We start from the raw sequence: 14,978 nt of genomic DNA, 5'->3' as shown, positions 1-14,978 counted from the left end.
TATTGTTAATTTCAATGAAAGCTTATCAACTTCCGACAGTGACAGTTGGCAACAGTTGGCAACGTGTCCAGAAAAGTTAAATTTATACAAATGATGAGTAACATTCGAGAGCGACTATCAGTGGAAGTGAAGCAATGGAGTTCACGCCATCCATTTTTGTCAGTTTCTGCAATTGTTTATAGTTGTTTTGAGGACAACCAGAACGTCCACATCAAAAGAGACGGGCAACGTGGGCATGCAGCTTTTTTATGCAATTTTTTTTTTCATAAAATCAACTCTCTTTACTTTGCTAATACTCAATTCTGGTATAATTGTGAATGATTCATTCATGCATGTCATTTTAAAGAAATGTGTTTTAGTAATCTCATCAGAATTCAGTAATTTCAATGATTTAATTTCCTTTGTTTATAGACAATACCTTAAACTAATACTGTATGCGAAGAATCTGCTTTATTCAGTATTGGGCCAAACTCAGTATTGAATAAGTTTGATTTTTGATTTTGGCTATGACTTTAAAAAATTTTTTTTTACAATGTCTCGGTCTTTGGACTCATGTGCACTTATTGGTGTTTGGGCATCAACAAAACCATACAGTTAATGTGGCAACTGCTCCAGATCTGCACAGTTTTGCAACAAGAACAGGAAAGTCGAGTTATTGTGTGCGAGTGGATTTGCATGATCTGAATGAATAAATGCAAAAGTTTTCTTTTTCTTTATAAAATGGTCCAAGACTGTGGTCGAATCTTCATCAGTTTCCTTTCCTGTGATGTTCTCTCTCTCTCTCTCTCTCTCTCTCTCTCTCTCTCTCTCTCTCTCTCTCTCTCTCTCTCTCTTTGGAAAAAAATGTGTCTGCTCTGAGAATCTGAAACCTGATCCATGAATAAACCATACTACTTCCTCCTCTCAGTTTGAGAGAGAAAGAGAGTAAAGAGGGAGAAGGGGGAGGGATGTGCGGAGAGAGAAAGAGGGAGTTTGGGAAAAGTTTTCCGTTAGACGCAGATCCTCTTGAATAAAGTTGACATAAAAAACTGCTGATAAAAGAGGAAAAGTAGGGAGGTGCGGGCAGCTGTTTGCTGACCACGTGCATCTCGCACGCTAAGAGGAAGGTTTGATCTGTTTAGAAAGACTTTGCTTGTGTATGTCACAATGTTAAACTGAACATGAAAATGGGTCAATGCTACAGTAAATAACTCTTTTGTGATTTTGTTCTCAGAGTTTTTTTATAGTATATATCTTTTCCAAAACAGCTAAAACCAGTTTAAACTGGTTTAAGATGGCGGTAGCTGGTTTAAGCTGGTCCTGCAAGCCTGGCAAAGCTTAAAAAACACATTTAAACCAGCTTGCTACACCAGCTTATGCTGGTTTTAGCTGTTTATTTCAGTAAGCCTTATTCATCTAGATGACTGGAGCTACAATTTACACCTGATGGCCAATAAATCGTGTGAAGAAGGTTTTACATTGAAGGATTTAAAAGAAGCTAAGCAATACCCCTGGCAACCAGCCACAGCGATTAAAATAATCTTTTGATGAATCTTGCAAATGCAGGCAAATTTTCTTTTTTTTAAATCTTGAGATATTATTGTTAAGTAAAATAAGTGAAACTTTAGTGGGAAAGATGCTAATAACATGCTTGATTGATAAGATAATAAGAGAATAATTCGCTTTTAACACATTCCCGCCAAAAAAGTTGCCCGCCAGCCTTTTTTGGGGGATTTTCACAAAGTTTCACAAAATGGCTTTCAAACAAACAATAAACAAACAAACAAAACAGGACAAAACTTTCATCCTATCTTCATTTGTTCTCTTTTTATAACCTCTTAAAGGGGACATTTCACAAGACTTTTTTAATATGTCAAATAAATATTTGTTTCCCCCAGAGTGCGTATGAGAAGTTTTAGCTCAAAATACCCCACAGATAATTTATTATAACTTGTAAAAATTGCCACTTTGTAGGTGTGAGCAAAAATTTAGTCATTTTGGGTGTGTCCTTTTAAATGCAAATGAGCTGATCTCTGTACTAAATGGCAGTGCACTGTAAAAAAAAAAAATGCAGAACGAAGTTAAAACAACTCAGTTTTTCAAGTCAATTCAACCTACTATTTTAAGTTTTGGCTTAAAAAGTTGACATAACTTATAAATTCAAGTTGAAATTGTTTAACTTAATTTTTTAAGTTAAAGTAACTTTAAAAAATATGTTGATTTTGACAAAAAATGCGCATTTTTTACAGTGTGCCGTGGTTGGATAGTGCAGATTAAGGGGTGGTTTTATCCCCTTCTGACATCACAGGTGAGCCAGATTTCAATAACCTATTTTTTTCACATGCTTGGAGAGAATGGTTTACCAAAACTAAGTTACTAAGTTGTTCTTTTTCACATTTTTTTAGGTTGATAAAGGAACTGGGGACCCAATTATAGCGCTTAAACATGGAAAAGTCTGATTTTCACAATATATCCTTTTAAATATTGAAAAATATTGATTGTTGAGCAAAAAGCTGAAATAATTCCATTTTTGTAAATGAATTTTGTTAGAGATCAGATTCAGGTGTAAGATACTTAAGTATTTTAGTTACATTTTCCAAGCATCTGTGCTTTATCAGAGTGTTTGTCTTGGGAAAATATTTACTTTTATTTACTAAAAAATTTTCACTACATTCTAAAGCATAGAATCATACTGTGTATTCATTATATATTGCATATTAAAATTGATTTAATACCTAATAACATAAAAATTGTGTACTTTTACTTTCTTGAGTAAAAGTACGAAAATAATTTTTACTTAAGTAAAAGTACAAAAAATTACTAGATGTTTAATGTACTTAATTATTAAATATAAACCAAAAACTTGAAATTATGAAATGTAATGGAGTAAAATGATAATATGTTTTGGAATGTATGTTTTCCAAAGAAAAACACTAATAACATACCAATAATTGAAAATGTACTTTTATGTAGAAAGTAAAAATACTTAAAGGACAAGTTCGGTATTTTAGACTTAAAGCCCTGTTTTCAGATTGTTTATGGTCAAATAGAACGGTTTTGACTGAAATTTCGACATTTTCGGCTGCCCTGAGAATTTTCGCGTGTTTGTGTTTCAGCTCAGACCTCTATAATCGATTTAATGGTGCACTGGAACAATCCTTCCTAAAATGCATTAAACTTTCGTTTACAAAGACGTGAAACTCACCGAGTGGTCAGGGGTGTTCACTGGTATGCTCACACAAAAATCGCTGCAAAAGACGCATTCCAACAGGTTTTATCGTAGTTTTTACCAGCCCCATGGACTTGTATTAGATGTCCTGTGAGGTACGGTATTACTCCGCGCCGGGAACTTTGTTTCTATTCTTGCAATAGGCAAAGGCGGATTAGCGCCACCACCTGGGCTGGAGTGTCTATTATTCAAGCTCTAAGCGGAAGAATGTACGGGTGTGAGGCGTTTGGAAAAATAGGTCCACAAGTTAACAACGAATGCTAAAACAGCTGTTGGAAAGCATCTTTTGCAGCGATTTTTGTGTGAGCATATCAGTGAACACCCCTGACCACTCGGTGAGTTTCACGTCTTTGTAAACGAAAGTTTAATGCATTTTAGGAAGGATTGTTCCAGTGCACCATTAAATCCATTATAGAGGTCTGAGCTGAAACACAAACACGCGAAAATTCTCAGGGCAGCCGAAAATGTCGAAATTTCAGTCAAAACCATTCTATTTCACCATAAACAATCTGAAAACAGGGCTTTAAAACTAATACCGAACTTGTCCTTTAAGTACTATACAACTTTGTTCAGAACGATGAACAAATAATAAACAAAATGTTGTTAAATGTGTTTTTGCTTCAGTTTTTTATAAATTGGGTAAGTGCGCCATCTAGTGGATAAAAGCAGAGTTACAGATTACTGTAAAAACTCATCAGGAAAGCGTAATTTGCAGGGAATTTTTTTCTCTTATTTGACACGATAACTCGTCAATGGCAGGGAAAGAGTTAAAGTGTGTGTTTTTGAAGAAACACAAATAAAAATTCCTGAAAGATTCTTAGTCAGGCTGTGTGGCATTCCCGTAACACAAATGGTTCTGTAAACTAAACTAATAAAATGCAAGACAGTAGTTATTTTAGAAATGTTTGATTTGAAGTTTTTTTGGGAAGCAAAAGTGGTTCTTCTGTAGCATCACTGTGAAAAACCAGCACGTTTATTTTTAAAGCTCAAGTGTGTAGATTTTTAGCGGCATCTAGTGGGCAGACTGTGAAGTGCAACCAATGTTCAGTCCACAGCTCACCACTCCCTTTCGTAACGCACTCAGAAGCTATGCTAGACGACACATGACAAACATGTCATTGTCTGAGAGATGAAACGTGCTCTATAGAGCAGTTTGTCCTACTAGGGCTACTGTAGAAACATGGCAACGCAAAATGGCGACTTCCATGTAAGGGGACCTGCTGTGTATGTACACTAGAGATCAACCGATATATCTGTTTCCCGATATTTCCCCCAATATTTAAGCATTTTTCCAATTATTTCTGTAATGTAATTGAAATTAATTTATTTTATAAAATGTAATTCATCCGGGGCCCATTTGGCACCATCTCAGGGCCCCATTGGAGAACCACTGCTTCATGGAACCATACAGAGAAAAATGGTTCTTCTATGGCCTCATGTAGCACAAGAGTGTATATTGTTTAATGTGAAACACATTTAGTTGGCCTTTACTTCTCACAGGACAATGTTCCCACTTGCATACTGTTAAACAGTGGGTAAATAGCGTCCTGAACAAACAGAATGTTTTATTGAGCATAGAAAATTGTTTATTTTTAGCCCGAAACCTTATAACTGCATGATTGAGTAGCATGTTATCACCTCAGATTGGCCAGACCTATATCGCAGCATGAGTACGGTAGATTTAGCCTGTAATAATATATTACATACACACACATGATCTCAGCACTGCAGTGAAGCGCTGAGCTCAGCACCCAGCGGTTAGAAGCAGCGAGACGCGCCAAACGTCCTTCCAGTAATAACCCACACATGGCAAAAACACAGACACGTATGCTGTTGAGTCATCGACCTCCAAAAACGCACAAAAACACAATCGCATACAGTATAACTGAGTGAAATGCAGAGAAATACAGCTACTGTTAAAACAAGTACTTTAGTATGTTTGCATGGTGTTGTTGTAGGTCAGTTGGTAAAGCATTGTACATGTACAAATGTTATTGCATGTGTTAATACAGTAACAAACCAGCGGCATCTGCACACAAGCTAAATTAATTCTTATCTCTGAACTAAACTGAATTTTCTTTTGTTAATTTACCACCTAGTCCCAAGTTTGTTTCCATTTTGAACAGTGTATCTTACAGCTGAAAGCCAAGAATGTGTTTATTTTTGTAGCTATCTTTGTTTTAAAGGATACCTATTATGCACATTTTTACAAGATGTAATCTCAGATGGGTGATTCTCGCGAAATTAGATTTATGAGGTGTCATGAAACATTTTGATAAAAAAGTAAATGCAAAGTAAATGCTATCAAAATAAGAAGCATATAGTTACAAACATCTCTTCGTGTACTATTTTGCACATAATTTCAAATGGCATCATACAAACCAATTTTGTTGTTTTTTCCACATTTAAGGAGAAAATTTTCATTACCGCAACGTGTCCATGACTGGATTTGGGTTCTTTTACATGGAAATATTTATAAATAAAAATCTAAAAAATAAAACGCTTCAGTGTATACTATAAACATTTACAGTAAAGAAACATGTGGTGTTTGGTGATCATTGGTAAATGTAAAGACAATAATAAGAAATATAAATGTGTCCAAGACCAATTTTCTCATCCTCCGCAACAATTTTCAATCATTGTTTAAGCCCTCAAGGAACTAACATTTTTTAAAAATTGTTGGAAGGGACATAATTGACTGTGACACTCAAGATGGCCGCCAGGTAAGCAGTTCTTATTTTTTTCTCTCCAGATAAAAGTTTGTTTGTTATAGTACCAAGACAACTTTTTAGTTCTCATTACCGAAACATGAGTTTGTAAATGCATATATTTAACGTAATATCGTGTTGCGGTAATGATAATTTTTGATAATAATAATCTAAAAAATTTAAATAATTCTGTAGGAAATATTTTTAAATCCAAAAATAATGGTAATAGTAAGTTCAGACCTTAATCTGATATGTGCAAAAAAAAAATTGGCTTGGGGCTTTTTAAAAATTCTGATGCTAGACACCTTCTAAATCTGGATTTCGTGAAAATCACCCATGTGTGCCCAAAATGTGCCTGTAATGTTTCAGTCCAAAATAGAAAATAAATAAATACAAAAAAAAAAAATATATAGTAACAGTTGGGGCACTATTGTACCCTTTATACTTTCAAAAAGTGAATAACTGAAGAAATAAAGACATTTAGTAAAGGTACAAGTTCTACTGATCACTTTTGCTTTTGCAACCCATCGTCCACCAAATAGCCCGTTTTCAAAAGAAATCTGCTAAAACAGACAATGCATTGAATTATCATAACTTACAGGACCATAAAAGTTCATTTCCATTACGTTTGAAAAAACAAAACAAACAAAACGCATTTTCAAGCGTAACTCAATATCCTCTGCTTTTCCTTGCTTTGCATTGCAGAAAATATTTGCCTTTTTCCGCCTTAACTCATAAATTTCTTTCTTTCCCTTTCACATGAGCTTAAATCACTACCAGATGTGCATGCAATCTGTTCGGGTTGCCATAGCGACCACAGGCTTGTTCTGAAAAGCCTTGTAGTTGTGGGTCAACTGGCTGACGTTCAGTGGCTGCGCGGACGCTCCTGTTGTTTCGAAGGAGCTGCCACCTGATTAAGGTCCAAGTCTTTGAGAGATCTGTTTAAACTGGCGTTCGATTTGTTATATAATCACCTCCAAAATGTCTTTTTACTCGCAGATGACTGCCATAAAGCATATCTTGGGAGTTATTGTGAGAAGGCCTAGTGTTTGCTTCTGAGATGGTTGTTTTGTGAACGCAGTCATACCTCTAGATATAAACCTTCTTTCTTGGAAGAGCACGTACGGATGACTTTTCAAGCAATTCAAGTCTTTTCTCTGAAGTGCTGTTGTGATGGCAATAAGGACTTTGTTTCCTCGATTCTTTCCAGTATTTGCATGGAAAATGTTGGCTGATATGTCAGTGGAATGTAAAGACGGAAGAAGAGTTTGAGATAAAAAGTTTTTAAAACCAATTAGGTATTTTTGCAATATCATATTTATGTAATTAAACACAATGAGGATAAAAATTAAATACTCATTGTACAGTAATACATTATGAAATACCAACCTGATCTCCATGAATTTGCAGGTATTTTACAAGTTGCTAATTCATATGAATTTATACGCAGCTAATTGTGCAAAAACGTACAATTGTCATAAAAAAACAATAACGAAACCTAACCCCTAACCCCGCTCCTAACCCCAACGTCACAGGGGTCAAGGAAAATCTTACAAATATCTACGAATGTTGTCGTATGAATTAATACGGATTAGCCAACTCGTAAAATATGTACAAATAGCGCTGCCGGATATCACGAGAATTTGTACGGATTTCATAGCTTGGCTAATTCGTATAAATTCATATTAAGTGAATCGTACAAAAACGTAAAACAATAATGTCACTCCACCCCTAAAATCAATGTAAAAAGCGTGAGAGCTAATCGAACAAAAGCGTACGATTGTTAAAAAAAAAACTAATAATGATAGCCTACACCACCCCTAAACTCAACGTCAAAGATGCGAACGCTAATCGCACAAAACTTAAAATTATAAAAAAACTAATAATGATAGCCTACACCACCCCTACACTTAACTTCAAAGGTGCGAACGCTAATCGCACAAAACGTACAATTATAAAAAAAACTAATAATGATAGCCTACAACACCCCTAAACTTAACTTCAAAGGTGCGAACGCTAATCGCACAAAACATACAATTATAAAAAAAACTAATAATGATAGCCTACACCACCCCTAAACTTAACTTCAAAGGTGCGAACGCTAATCGCACAAAACGTACAATTAAAAAAAAAAACTAATAATGAATGCCTACACCACCCCTAAACTCAATGTCGTAGGTGCGAACGCTAATCGCACAAAATGTACAATTATAAAAAAAACTAATAATGATAGCCTACACCACCCCTAAACTCAACGTCAAAGATGCGAACGCTAATCGCACAAAACGTACAATTATAAAAAAACTAATAATGAATGCCTACACCACCCCTAAACTCAACGTCAAAGATGCGAACGCTAATCGCACAAAACGTACAATTATAAAAAAACTAATAATGATAGCCTACACCACCCCTAAACTCAACGTCAAAGATGCGAACGCTAATCGCACAAAACGTACAATTATAAAAAAAACTAATAATGACAGCCTACACCACCCCTAAACTCAACATCAAAGATGCGAACGCTAATCGCACAAAACGTACAATTATAAAAAAACTAATAATGATAGCCTACACCACCCCTAAACTCAACGTCAAAGATGCGAACGCTAATCGCACAAAATGTACAATTATAAAAAAACTAATAATGATAGCCTACACCACCCCTAAACTCAACGTCAAAGATGCGAACGCTAATCGCACAAAACGTACAATTATAAAAAAACTAATAATGATAGCCTACACCACCCCTAAACTCAACGTCAAAGATGCGAACGCTAATCGCACAAAATGTACAATTATAAAAAAACTAATAATGATAGCCTACACCACCCCTAAACTTAACTTCAAAGGTGCGAACGCTAATCGCACAAAACGTACAATTATAAAAAAACTAATAATGACAGCCTACACCCACCCCCCAAACTCAACGTCGAAGGTGCGAACGCTAATCGCACAAAAGCGTACAATTATAAAAAAAACTAATAATGATAGCCTACACCACCCCTAAACTTAACTTCAAAGGTGCGAACGCTAATCGCACAAAACGTACAATTATAAAAAAACTAATAATGACAGCCTACACCCACCCCCCAAACTCAACGTCGAAGGTGCGAACGCTAATCGCACAAAAGCGTACAATTATAAAAAAAACTAATAATGAAGGCCTACACCCCCCTAAACTCAACTTCAAAGATGCGAATGCTAATCGCACAAAACGTACAATAAAAAAAAAACTAATAATGACAGCCTACACCCACCCCCCAAACTCAACGTCGAAGGTGCAAACGCTAATCGCACAAAAGCATACAATTATATTAAAAAACGAATAATGTCAGCCTACACCCCCCTAAACTCAACGTCGAAGGTGCGAACGCTAATCGCACAAAAGCGTAAAATTATAAAAAAAAACTAATAATGACAGCCTACACCCCCCCTAAACTCAACGTCAAAGGTGCGAACGCTAATCGCACAAAAGCGTACAATTATATAAAAAAAATAATAATGACAGCCTACACCACCCCTAAACTCAATGTCAAAGGTGCGAACGCTAATCGCACAAAAGCGTACAAATATATAAAAAAATAATAATGACAGCCTACACCACCCCTAAACTCAACGTCAAAAGTGTGAACGCTAAACGTACAAAAACGTCTGAATACCGCAGTCAAGCTAGACTTTCAGCGTGCAAAATATCTACGCAGACCCTTGCAGCAACCGGATATGATAATATGTGCAAAATTGTCGTTGTTGTTTTTTAATTACACATCATGGATTCTGACATGCTTGCACCATCACGGTTGCTTTTATTATTGTTGTGTGATACAGTATTTTCACTTTTGCCTCCACCTGAAAAGGTCACGCTTTGACATATTAATCATCTATTGGTTACACGCCGTCACGTGATACGAATTTGCAGGTCAAAGTTCACCAAACTTTAACTTTAAGACTAGGGAGTCAGCTGACATCGGCTTAACTTAGCACCCTTCTATACGTTACATTATTACTAAGCTCGCTAGTACAGTTTAATCTTAGTACGTTGCTGCTTATGTTGTCCACCGATTTTTCTGTGTTTATTAATTTTCTGCTTTTATTAATGTAAAGCTCCTTTAAAACAATTAAACAATTGTGAAAATCACTATATAAATAAAATAAAGACCTTCTTAAGTGTCTAAATAGTTAAAGTATCATATGCATGTAGCTCGGCACATGTGCAGCGAAATGCGACGCTTTCGCACGAGCCTGCGTTTTCGGTCTAAAGCATTCGCATACGATTGAATGGAAGTCAATAGAATAAAAAATCTAGTGTAAGAAAAGAGTAAAAAAAGACTTAACTTTTGAGCGGTTCGTCAAGCTTTGGCTTTGTTCATTTGTGCTTTTAAAGTAGAGAGAAAGATCATGCCATGACGTATCGGTCACATCCACGTGATACAAAACTTACACCAAACTTAGACCATTTATAATTTGAATTGTATTGTATTGTAATGTTTATTGTAATTGATCATTAATGGTTTTAACTCTTTCCCTGCCATTGACGAGTTATCTCGTCAATTCAGAGAAAACATTTGCATGAAAAAAAAACGTGTTCCTGATGAATTATTATGTTAATCTTCAATACTGCGATTATCCTTAACCAATTTATAAAAAAACTGAAGCAAAAACGTCATTTACTAATTTTAAATTCTGTGTAAGTTTTGATAATTGTTCTGAATCCGTTCTCTAACAAAATTCCTTCACAAAAATGCAATTATTTCAGTTTTTTGCTAAATAAAAAAAGATTTTTAAAGAAAAATACCCATTTTAAGAGTTTATAAGCCGAGGAAAAATATAGATAGGATGAAACTTGTTTTTCAAGGCATTTTGTAAAACTTTGTGAAAATCACAAAAAAATGCTGGTGGGCAACTTTTCAAAAAATGGCTGGCGGGGAATGAGTTAAATTGATCTGCTTTATAAAGCTTCATGTAGTTTCCTAACATTTTTTTATTCAAGGGTGAACTACGACTAGGCTCTTTTGGCCTAGTTAATCTTTACCAGCAAGCAACAGCTATAGCTTGACCTATTGCCAGAGCCATTATATTCCTTGGGAGGTTTTGGTTTAGATCGTATATCACACCCGCAGTCTCACAGTTATTGCCACGTGAGGCTCGATGTCAGGCGTTACATGACTGCATGGGAAACGCACGTGTGTGTATCCTTAAACGTGTGAGTATAGCGCCCGGGTTCTCTGGTTTCAATTAGAGATCACATGATCCTCCTTGCCTGCTGCCCATGAAACCTTGGCTGCTTTCTTTAAGTCCTCGTCTCTCCTTGAAAAAAGAAAAACGAGTGCAAAATATGCCGCGCATGATGCTTTAACTCCAGGGCCCCTCGCACAGACTTCCAACTGTTTCTGTATGAAAGAGGCTGTTGTGCCGGTAGAGGAGCTCCTCTGGGTCCTCCACAGTTTGATGAGCATATGACCACCAGTGCAACGGCTACCGCCATGAAAAACCTCACCAGGATCCCCTGCTCAAAAACACAACGGCAGCCAGGAGTCAAAATATCATTTACTGCACAAACTGAAACATAGTAGGTGAGAGATAATGTAGAGACATAACTAATAATCTGCACAAACACGCTATTGTCCATGGGATCTTTTCTTAACCTTTCTATTTGCTAATATTAATGGCCAAGACAAGCAAAACTAAATCAAAATTCTGACATTTAACTAATATAATACAGTACTGTGCAAAAGTCTTAGGCCACCACCAGCAGCTTTGTTGTTTTAGCAAAGTTTTAAAGTCCATCCATATAAAATTTTCACTTTTTTAATAAGAAAGAGATGGAAAAATATGTACCTGCTATTGCTCAAGTGGAAGGGGAGTTTACCCTATAAGACACTTCGGCTTATACATGTATACAGTTTTTAAAAGATTAGATTTTTTTTTTTTTTAATCCAGATAATTTACTCACCACCATGTCATCCAAAATGTTGATGTCTTTCTTTGTTCAGTCGAGAAGAAATAATGTTTTATTGAAACCATGAAAGACCGAAAAGGTTCAATTAAGGGATTTAAAGGTATAGTTCACCCAAAAATAAAAAGTCTGTCATGATTTAATAACCCTGATGTTGCTCTAAATTTGTATGATTTTCTTTATTCTGTTAAACACATAAAATTTGTACAGTTGACAGTACCCATTAGTTTTTCCTACTATGGAAGTCAATGGGTACCATAAACAGTGTGGTTACCATCATTTATCAAAATATCTTCTTTTGTGTTTACCAGAATAGACTCAGAGGCTGTTTACACTTGGCATTAACATGCGTTTTCGTCGATCGGATCACAAGTGGACGACGTTAATGCCAGGTGTAAACGGTGTTCAAAACGTTTTGAACGCGTCCACTTTCGACCACTTTCAACCACATTCAGAGGTAGTCGAAACCACTTTCAATCGGATCGCTTTGGAGTTGCGAAACGCAATGTGGTTGAATGTGTTCGAACAGCCACACGCGACCGCCTTCTCTCCGCCCATTTATCTAATCTGAGGTATTAAACACAAGTTTTACGTCTTTGTTTTGACTTCTGGCATGAACACACGGTGAACAGCGCTATTTTTAGCCTTTCATTGATAAAACTACTGCGGGTGTTCTCCGTAGTTTCATTTTGAAAGCGTGGAAGTTGCGCGATCCTATTTCATCAATTGCGCTGAAAATTCAGAGAAAGCTCCAAGAAATAAATGTACAAAACACTGTGCAGCATGTATACTTGCTAAACAAGCAGCGGGCTCCGACATAATATAAGTTTGCGTCCATATAAACTCATAATTACTCCCGCTCGCGTTTGAATGACAGCAGAGAGACTCGCCCACCGTCTCACGGACCGTCCCCTCACAGTATTCAGAACAGAAGCAGTAGAAAGTGGACAAAAGAGACGGATTTAAATACCAGGTGTAAACGTAATGTGTCTCTCTCGTCCACTTGTGATCCGATCGATGAAAACACATCTTAAAACCAAGTGTAAACAGCCCCTAAGAAACTAAAAAATGACAGAATTTTTAGTGAACTATAACTATAAGGAAGCAGGGTTCCCACACCTTAGTTAACTTCAAATTCAAGGACCTTTAAGGACTTTCCAGGTCCAATAACCTCAAATTCAAGGACTAAATGTGGGGACACATTTTAAGTGAGAGCAAAGTTTCATCGTGTTACCTTTTAAGATACATTGTTACAGTTCCCTTTTGAGGGAACTCGCGCTGCGTCATTGCAGTGACACTTTGGGGACGCCTCCAGGGGTAAGTGCGTCTGAATGTGTATATCAAATTCAACCAATGGTGAGGCTTAACAACAAAAACAGGGTGATGCGGGAGCCAGGAAGTATATCGCTATCTGAAATATTGCCAAAGACGGCGTTACAGGGACGCAGGAAGTATTGCAAGGGAGACGCAGCGTCTCGTTCCCTTCTCAGGGAACAACAGTTACATACGTAACCCGAGACGTTTTTATGTGTCAAACACAACTATGCCAAAAAAGCATTTTGGTATGAATCAACATTCACATACAGACGATATAAGCATTTAAAGTGAACAGTTTAGCACGTGTGCTTAAAAAGTCTAGAATTTTTATGATATTATCCTACACTACACAGGGAATAATATGATTTTTTTCCACAAAACTTGCGTAAAATATATTCAAGCACTTTCAATGACCTGTATCTATGTATTTATATTTTCGAAAACTTCCCAGAGCCTTGAATTTTTTCCCCCAGACTCACAAACTTTCAAGGATTTCAAGGACCTGTGGGAACCCTGGGTACTTCAACACATAGAAAGAACGTCCGATTGTTTCATATCTTTAGATTCACGAGTTACAGGGTTTCTTTTATTTCAAATACGGTAACTGGAAAAGCACACATCAACATAAAATGACATATCAGAAAAAAACATAATGCGATTGTTATTGATAATGCTCCATGTTTTGGGGCTCGCCTTTACTCAAAGCTCACAGTCCGAGTAGAAACGGTTTCTGTTATTCATACTCCTATAAAAATCATATACTGTCATTGATAATGTTCTGGATTGCGTGCAAAAACATGACATTGTCTTTTGTCGCGTAAGGAAATGAATAAAAATGCAACACTAGTTTACATGCATAGATAATGGTCATCTCTCACTCACCTCTGCATCATACGGTTTATCGTTTAAAAAAAAAATAAACAAAAACAATAACGTCCACAGAGAAATGTGAAAAACCCTCAATAAAAAGTAAACAGTAAGATATTTAAACATACAAACACAATGTACCTGATGTTTGCGCATAAGAAAAGGAAATAAAATATCATCAAATTTGAAAACCAGTTCATTTGACACAAAAAAGCAAGATATACGTTGTATAAGCACAGCTTACAAATGTAGGTAACAATATTCTTACAAAATATCTTAGCATGTACAAAAATATAAGGTACCATATGACGGAATAGGAGTTACTGTACACCACAATCAAAAATCCTTCTTCATAAACCTGCATAAAAAACAAAAGCTACAGGCCCAGATTAAACACTGAACTCTAGACGTTAAATCTAAATTTTACCAACTACCATCTTTAACTTCTTCTTTCATTTGAATTGATTTCAGCTTAAAATTATTTGCAAGTGCTGTAAAGTGTTACGGACAACAAATAAAAAAGAATAATAACAGCCTTTGGTCATGAATGAGTTAAAAGCATATTTCTGGATGCTTTGAAATTGCTGCAACTATATAGCAAAGACACAACTAGGAATTAATTTACAACTTAAGTCAATACTCTTAATCGCAATAAAGTCTGTGGTCAATAAAGTGGTACCTGAATGGAAGGTTGCTTATTACTGGCATATATCAGGCACTGTGATTTTTTTTCTATCATAAAATCTGACAACGCAGAATCGCTGTCTGTAGCGATTCAGTAACAAACAGTGTAAAAGCTTAAAAAACTAACACGTCTGTAAAATGTCCTACCATCATAATGCTAATATACAACAATAATGCGGTTGGAATCACATGTTAGCAGATATTTTAGCTTTCTGTATGGGAGGTATTTTCATAAAAA

The sequence above is a fragment of the Paramisgurnus dabryanus genome, chromosome 5 (assembly GCF_030506205.2).
Source record: "Paramisgurnus dabryanus chromosome 5, PD_genome_1.1, whole genome shotgun sequence".
NCBI classification, from domain to species: Eukaryota; Metazoa; Chordata; class Actinopteri; order Cypriniformes; family Cobitidae; genus Paramisgurnus; species Paramisgurnus dabryanus.
Note: the sequence above shows the minus strand (reverse complement) of the source record.